Genomic DNA, 7,979 nt, shown 5'->3' on the forward strand with positions numbered 1-7,979 from the left:
CACAGTAGATCAGATCAACAAAATTGGAAGTTGGTTCTTTGAAAGAATTAATAAGATCAATAAACCACTGACCAGACTTATCCAAAAGAAAAGAGAAAGGACCCAAATTAATAGAATTATGAATGAAAGGGGGAGAGATCATGACTATCGCCAGGAAATAGAAACAATTATTAGAAATTATTATCCATAACTATATACCAATAAACTGAGCAATCTGGATGAAATGGATGCCTTCCTGGAACCCTATAAGCTGCCAAGACTGAAAGAGGAAGAAATTGACAACCTGGATAGATCAATAACCAGTAACGAGATTGAAGCACTGATCAAAAACCTCCCAAAAAACAAGAGTCCAGGGCCTGATGGATTCCCTGGGGAATTCTGCCAAACATTCAAAGTAGAAATAATACCTATTCTGCTGAAGCTGTTTCAAAAAATAGAAACAGAAGGAAAACTTCCAGACTCATTCTATGAGGACAGCATTACCTAAATCCCCCAACCAGGCAAATAACCCATCAAAAAGGAGAATATCAGACAGAATATTCCACCCTAAAACAATAGAGTACTCATTCTTCTTGAGTGTACATGGAACTTTCTCCAGAATAGACCACATACTGGGTCACAAATCAGGTCTCAACCAATACCAAAAGATTGAGATTATTCCCTGCATATTCTCAGAGCACAATGCTTTAAAACTGGAACTCAATCACAAGAAAATTTTGGTAGAAATTCAAGCACAGATATCCCTGATGAGTATGGATTCCAAAATCCTCAACAAAATCCTAGCTAATAGGATCCAACAATACATTAAAAGGAACATCCACCACGACCAAGTGGGATTTATCCCTGGGATGCAAGGGTTGTTCAACATTCGCAAATCAATCAATGTGATAGAACACATTAATAAGAGGAGAGAGAAGAACCATATGGTCCTCTCAATTGATGCAGAAAAAGCATTTGACAAAATACAGCATCCTTTCCTGATTAAAACTCTTCAGAGTACAGGGATAGAGGGAACATTCCTCAAGTTCATAAAATCCATCTATGAAAAACCCACAGCGAATATGATCCTCAGTGGGGAAAAACTGACTCTTTCCCTTAAGATCAGGAACACGTCACGGATGCCCACTCTCCCCACTACTGTTCAACATAGTACTAGAAGTCCTAGCAGCAGCAATCAGACAACAAAAAGAAAATGTATTCAAATTGGCAAAGAAGTCAAACTTTTTTTTGCAGATGACATGATACTTTATGTGGAAAACCCAAAAGACTCCAACCCCAAATTACTAGAACTCATACAGCAATTCAGTAATGTGGCAGGATACAAAATCGATGCACAGAAATCAGTTGCTTTCTTATACACTAACAACGCAACTGTAGAAAGAGAAATTAGAGAAATGATTCCATTTACAGATGAATGGATAAAGAAGATGTGATATATATAGACACAATGGAATATTGTGCAGCCATCAGAAAATGAAATCTTGCCATTTGCAACGACACAGATGGAACTATAGAGTATTATGCTAAGTGAAATAAGTCAATCAGAGAAAGGCAATTATCATATGATCTCACTGATATGTGAAATTTGAGATACAAGGCAGAGGATCGTAGGGGAACAGAGGAATAAATGAAACAAGATGAAACCAGAGAGGGAGAAAAACCATTAATTTCAGTAAATAAAATGAGGCTCTCTGGAGTGGAGGGGGGTGGGAGGGATGGGGTGGCTGGGTGATGGACACTGGGGAGGGTGTGTGTTGTGGTGAGCACTGTGTATAGTGTAAGATTGATGAATCACAGACCTGTACCCCTGAAACAAATAATACATTATATGTTAATAATAAAAAAAATCGAATAGGTTTTTCCATTAAATTGTGGGCTTGAAAAAGTGGTGGGTTTGAAAAAGTGGACTTGAAGGATTACATCAGGAAACTGTCTTTTACCACTGGTTTCAGCCACGCTTTGGTGGATTACACAGCTTTTTGGTCATTTTCAGCTTTAAGAATAGTCTCATTTTCAGATATAAACAAGTCCAGTCCAGAATAATTCAAGATTTCAACATCACACCCTTTTAAAGTGACTTGAAGTGGAAAAGGGAGGGGAATCTATCTTTCACTCTCCTCTCAATCACTCTTCTTCTCCACTTCTGCTTTGCTAGCTTCTCAGGGTAAGGTTACTTAGAGGAAAAGAAGCAGAGTACCACATTATTGGTGTGGCTATAATTTGGGACCCCAGTCATGACAGGACAGGCATCCCAATACTGCTGCTTTCATGGGAGGTGTTGTTGGGTTCCCCAGAGATGATGTAGGCAGACACTCTTGGGCTTATCTCTTGTGACAATCCCTCAGCTCCTGCTCTGTAGCTCCCCCTCTCCCAATTATGCTATTGCAGTAGTTATACTACTGCCATGTCCCTTCACCAAGGCAGGTGGCTGTCTTAGGCAGGGGCCGATCACAGCACTTTGGGCCCAAATACCTTAGTGTCATTCACGTGGCCTAGGGTGTCTCATATAAGTCAAGGGCATATTTCTATCTCTCTCCTTGCCTGGCCATCTTGGAATGCTCTTGTATACTCTGTTCCTCCTCTGGATTCCTCCAGGTGAGAAGCCAGGACTAGTCTCCATGGTCTTGTAGCTCTCCAAACTCTTTGGGACATGTGTCAGGTTCTCCCGAGAACTCACTAAGCTTCATCTGGGCCTTCAGTTCTTGCAGTCCAGGGAAGAAGAGTTACATCTAATATCCATGAGGGGTTCTTTTGGAGCAACCCTCTCACTTGCTTTGAGGCTGGGGAAACACCATGACTCTCTCTTCCATTAAGGTGCGTGATAATGGTGGAATTTGCTGGGCTGGACCTGCCTCTCACCAGGAAGTCTCAAAAAGTGTGTCTGCAGCTTATTTTTTAGAATGTGGGGTAGTGTTTCAGTCACATACTGTCCTTAGCTTTGGGACTTTAAACAAAAACTCTATCAATTTACAGTCCAAACAGCGCCATTTGAGAATGTAGTTTCCCTAAAATTTCTCCAGCACTCAATATTATCAAACTCAAATTCTTTTTTATTTTTGCCAATGTGATGGGAAATAAAGAAATAAATAGTATCCCATTGTTCTTTTATTTTAATTTACATGTTTCTCATTGCATCTATTTATTGACCAGTTATATTTTCTCTTCACAAAATTGTCTTTTCATGGATGCCTGGGTGGCTCAGTCAGTTAAGCATCTGCCTTTGGCTTGGGTCATGATCCCGGGGTCCTGGGATTGAGTCCTGTGTTGGGCTCCTTGCTCAGTGGGGAGCCTGCTTCTTCCTCTGCCTGCCGCTCCCCCTGCTTGTGTGCTCCCCTGCTTGTGCATAACTCTCTCTCTCTGACAAATAAATAAATAAAATCTTTAAAAAAAAATGCCTGTTCAGGGGTGCCTGGGTGGCTCATTTAGTTAAGTGTCTGGCTCTTGGTTTTGGCTCAGGTCATGATCATATGGGTTGTGAGATCAAGCCCTGAGTTGGGCTCCACACTCAGAGGGGAGTCTGCTTGAAGATTCTCTTCCTCTGTCCCTCCCCTCATTCACACATGTTCTCTCTCTCTCTCAAATAAATACATAAATCTTTAAAAAAATTTCCTGGGGGCACCTGGGTGGCTCAGTAAGTTAGGTGTCTGTCTCCACCTCAGGTCATGATCTCAGGGTCCTGGGATTGAGCCCCACATCAGGCTCTGTGCTCAGTGGGGAGTCTGCTTATCCCTCTCTCTCTCCCTCTGCCCCTCCCCTTGCTTGTGTTCTCTTTGTCTCTCTCTCAAATAAATATATAAAATCTTAAAAAAAAATGCTTGTTCATATCACTTGCTCATTTTTCTTAATGAGTTATAGTGGCTCTTTATATATTCCGCTTACTTATCCTTTGTCTATTACAGATATATATAGCAAGTATTTTTTCCTAATTTGACAGCTTATCCTTTAACTTTATGGAGTTCTTTTTCTTGTGGTTTTTAGAGGAAGAATTTAAAAATCTCTGGCCTAAGTGTCATCTGAACAGGGCATTTTTTTTTGTCCTCAAAGTGCCTGAATGATGACACATGCTTCTCTCTATACTATGAGTTCTTCCAGCAGGACAGGACTTCTGGATCCTAAGCATGCACTCTTTGTAATACCACTACTGTTCTGTCTGGTAGAAAAATTCCTGTCCCTAAAATATTTCTAACTGGAGTTTGAAATTTGATACTTAACTTATTTAGAGCATCCTAATTCCTAATTTTTGTTATAAAAGGAGTTCATTAGAATTTATGTTTAATTTATTAAATTTATTTACTTAATTACAGAGTGCTTTCAAATATATATTATCTGAACCTCTTGGAGGGTTGGCATTATGTCTCCATTTTGAGAAAACTGAGGTTCTCAGTAGTTCCTAATGGCAATTGAATCATGCTGTCAGACCTGGAGCCCAAGTCTGTTCCTCCCAAACTGTGGCCTCTTTTGGCAAGGTCTCCCATACAGTCATTATTTCATATCCATCTTTTTTTTTATTGTGTTATGTTAATCACCAGACATTACATCATTAGTTTTTGATATAGTGTTTCATGATTCATTGTTGCATATAACACCCAGGGCTCCATGCAGAATGTGCCCTCTTTAACCCATCACCAGGCTAACCCATCCTCCCACCCCCTCACCTCTAGAACCCTCAGTTTGTTTTTCAGAGTCCATCGTCTCTCATGGTTCATCTCCCCGTCCGATATCTCCCCTTCATTCTTCCCCTCTTCCTATCTTCTTCTTCTTCTTTTTTAAAACATATAATGTATTATTTGCTTCAGAGGTACAGATCTGTGATTCAACAGTCTTGCACACTTCACAGCGCTCACCATAGCACATATCCTCCCCAATGTCTATCACCCAGACACCCCATCTCTCCCACCCCACACCACTCCAGCAACCCTCAGTTTGTTTCCTGAGATTAAGAATTCCTCATATCAGTGAGGTCATATGATACATGTCTTTCTCTGATGACTTATTTCACTCAGCATAATACCCTCCAGTTCTATCCACGTCGTTGCAAATGGCAAGATTTCATTCTTTTTGATGGCTGTGTAATATTCCATTGTATATATATACCACATCTTCTTTATCCATTCATCTGTCGATAGACATCTTGGCTCTTTCCACAGTTTGGCTATTGTGGACATTGCTGCTATAAACATCGGGGTGCACATATGCCTTCAGATCTCTACATTTTTATCTTTGGGGTAATTGCCCAGTAGAGCAATTGCTGGATCATATGGTAGCTTTATTTTCAACTTTTGAAGAACCTCCATACTGTTTTCCAGAGTGGCTGCACCAGCTTGCATTCCCACCAACATTGTAAGAGGGTTCCCCTTTCTCCGCATCCCCACCAACATCTGTCATTTCCTGACTTGTTAATTTTAGCCATTCTGACTGGTGTGAGGTGGTATCTCACTGAGGTTTTGATTTGGATTTCCCTGATGCCGAGCGATGTTGAGCACTTTTTCATGTGTCTGTTGGCCGTTTGGATGTCTTCTTTGGAAAAATGTCTGTTCATGTCTTCTGCCCATTTCTTGATTGGATCATTTGTTCTTTGGGTGTTGAGTTTAAGAAGTTCTTTATAAATTTTGGATAGCCCTTTATCTGATATGTCATTTGCAAATATCTTCTCCCATTCTGTCGGTTGTCTTTTGGTTTTGTTGACTGTTTCTTTTGCTGTGCAAAAGATTTTTATCCTGATGAAGTCCCAATAGTTCATTTTTCCCCTTGCTTCCCTTGTCTTTGGTGATGTTTCTAGGAAGAAGTTGCTGCGGCTGGGGTCAAAGAGGTTGCTGCCTGTGTTCTCCTTTAGGATGTTGATGGACTCCTATCTCACATTTAGGTCTTTCAACCATTTTGAGTCTATTTTTGTGTGTGGTGTAAGGAAATAGTCCAGTTTCATTCTTCTGCATGTGGCTGTCCAATTTTCCCAACACCATTTGTTGAAGAGACTATCTTTTTTCCATTGGACATTCTTTCCTGCTTTGTCGAAGATTAGTTGACCATAGAGTTGAGGGTCCATTTCTGGGCTCTCTATTCTGTTCCATTGATCTATGTGTCTGTTTCTGTGCCAATACCATATTGTCTTGATGATGACAGCTTTGTAATAGAGCTTGAAGTCTGGAATTGTGATGCCGCCAGCTTTGCTTTTCTTTTTCAACATTCCTCTGGCTATTCAGGGTCTTTTCTGGTTCCATAAAAATTTTAGGATTATTTGTTCCATTTCTTTGAAAAAAATGGATGGTATTTTGATAGGGATTGCATTGAATGTGTAGATTGCTCTAGGTAGCATTGACATCTTCACCATATTTGTTCTTCCAACCCATGAGCATGGAAAGTTTTTCCATTTCTTTGTGTCTTCCTCAATTTCTTTCATGAATATTTTACAGTTTTCTGAGTACAGATTCTTTGCCTCTTTGGTTAGACTTATTCCTAGGTATCTTATGGTTTTGGTTGTAATTGTAAATGGGATCGACTTCTTAATTTCTCTTTCTTCTGTCTTGTTGTTGGCGTATAGGAATGCCACTGATTTCTGTGCATTGATTTTATATCCTGCCACTTGACTGAATTCCTGTATGAGTTCTAGCAGTTTTGGGGTGGAGTCTTTTGGGTTTTCCACATAAAGTATCATATCATCTGCAGAGAGTGAGACTTTGACTTCTTCTTTGCCAATTTGGATGCCTTTTCTTTCTTTTTGTTGTCTGATTGCTGTGGCTACAACTTCTACTACTATGTTGAATAGCAATGGTGATAGTGGACATCCCTGCCGTGTTCCTGACCTTAGGGGGAAAGCTCTCAGTTGTTCCCCATTGAGAATGATATTCGCTGTGGGTTTTTCATAGATGGCTTTTATGATATTGAGCTACATACCCTCTATCCCTATACTCTGAAGAGTTTTGATCAAGAAAGGATGCTGTACTTTGTCAAATGCTTTTTCTGCATCTACTGAGGGGATCATAGGGTTCTTGTTCTTTCTTTTATTAATGTATTGTATCACACTAATTTGCAGATGTTGTAGCCCAGGGATAAATCCCACTTGGTCATGGTGAATAATCCTTTTATTCCAATAGGCTGTTGGATCCTATTGGCTAGTATTTTGGTGAGAATTTTTGCATCCATGTTCATCAAGGATATTGGTCTGTAATTCTCCTTTTTGATGGGGTCTTTGTGTGGTTTGGGGATCAAGGTAATGGTGGCCTCATAAAATGAGTTTGGAAGTTTTCCTTCCATTTCTATTTTTTGGAAGAGTTTCAGAAGAATAGGTATTAATCCTTCTTGAAATGTTTGGTAGAATTCCCCTGGGAAGCCATCTGGTCCTGGGCTTTTGTTTGTTGGGAGACTTTTGATGACTGCTTCAATTTCCTTAGTGGTTGTAGGTCTGTTCAGGTTTTCTATTTCTTCCTGGTTCAGTTTTGGTAGTTGATACATCTCTAGGAATGCATCCATTTCTTCCAGATTATCTAATTTGTTGCCATATAGTTGCTCACAATATGTTCTTTTTTTTTTTTTAAAGATTTTATTTATTTATTTGACAAAGAGAGAGACAGCGAGAGCAGGAACACAAGCAGGGGGAGTGGGAGAGGGAGAAGCAGGCTTCTTGCCGAGCAGGGAGCCCGATGTGGGACTCGATCCCAGGACCCTGCGATCATGACCTGAGCTGAAGGCAGACGATTAATGACTGAGCCACCCAGGCGCCCCATCACAATATGTTCTTATAATTGTTTGTATTTCTTTGGTGTTGGTTGTGATCTCTCCTCTTTCATTCATGATTTTGTTGATTTGGGTCATTTCTCTTCTCTTTTTGATAAGTCTGGCCAGGGGTTTATCAATCTTGTTAATTCTTTCAAAGAACCAGCTCCTTGTTTCGTTGATCTGTTGTACTGTTCTTTTGGTTTCTATTTCATTGATTTCTGCTCTGATCTTTATTATTTCTCTTCTCCTTCTGGGCTTAGGCTTTA

Source organism: Mirounga angustirostris, unplaced genomic scaffold, assembly GCF_029215605.1.
Source record: "Mirounga angustirostris isolate CCGP_5_RB_7025 unplaced genomic scaffold, mMirAng1.0.hap1 SCAF_5, whole genome shotgun sequence".
NCBI classification, from domain to species: domain Eukaryota; kingdom Metazoa; phylum Chordata; class Mammalia; order Carnivora; family Phocidae; genus Mirounga; species Mirounga angustirostris.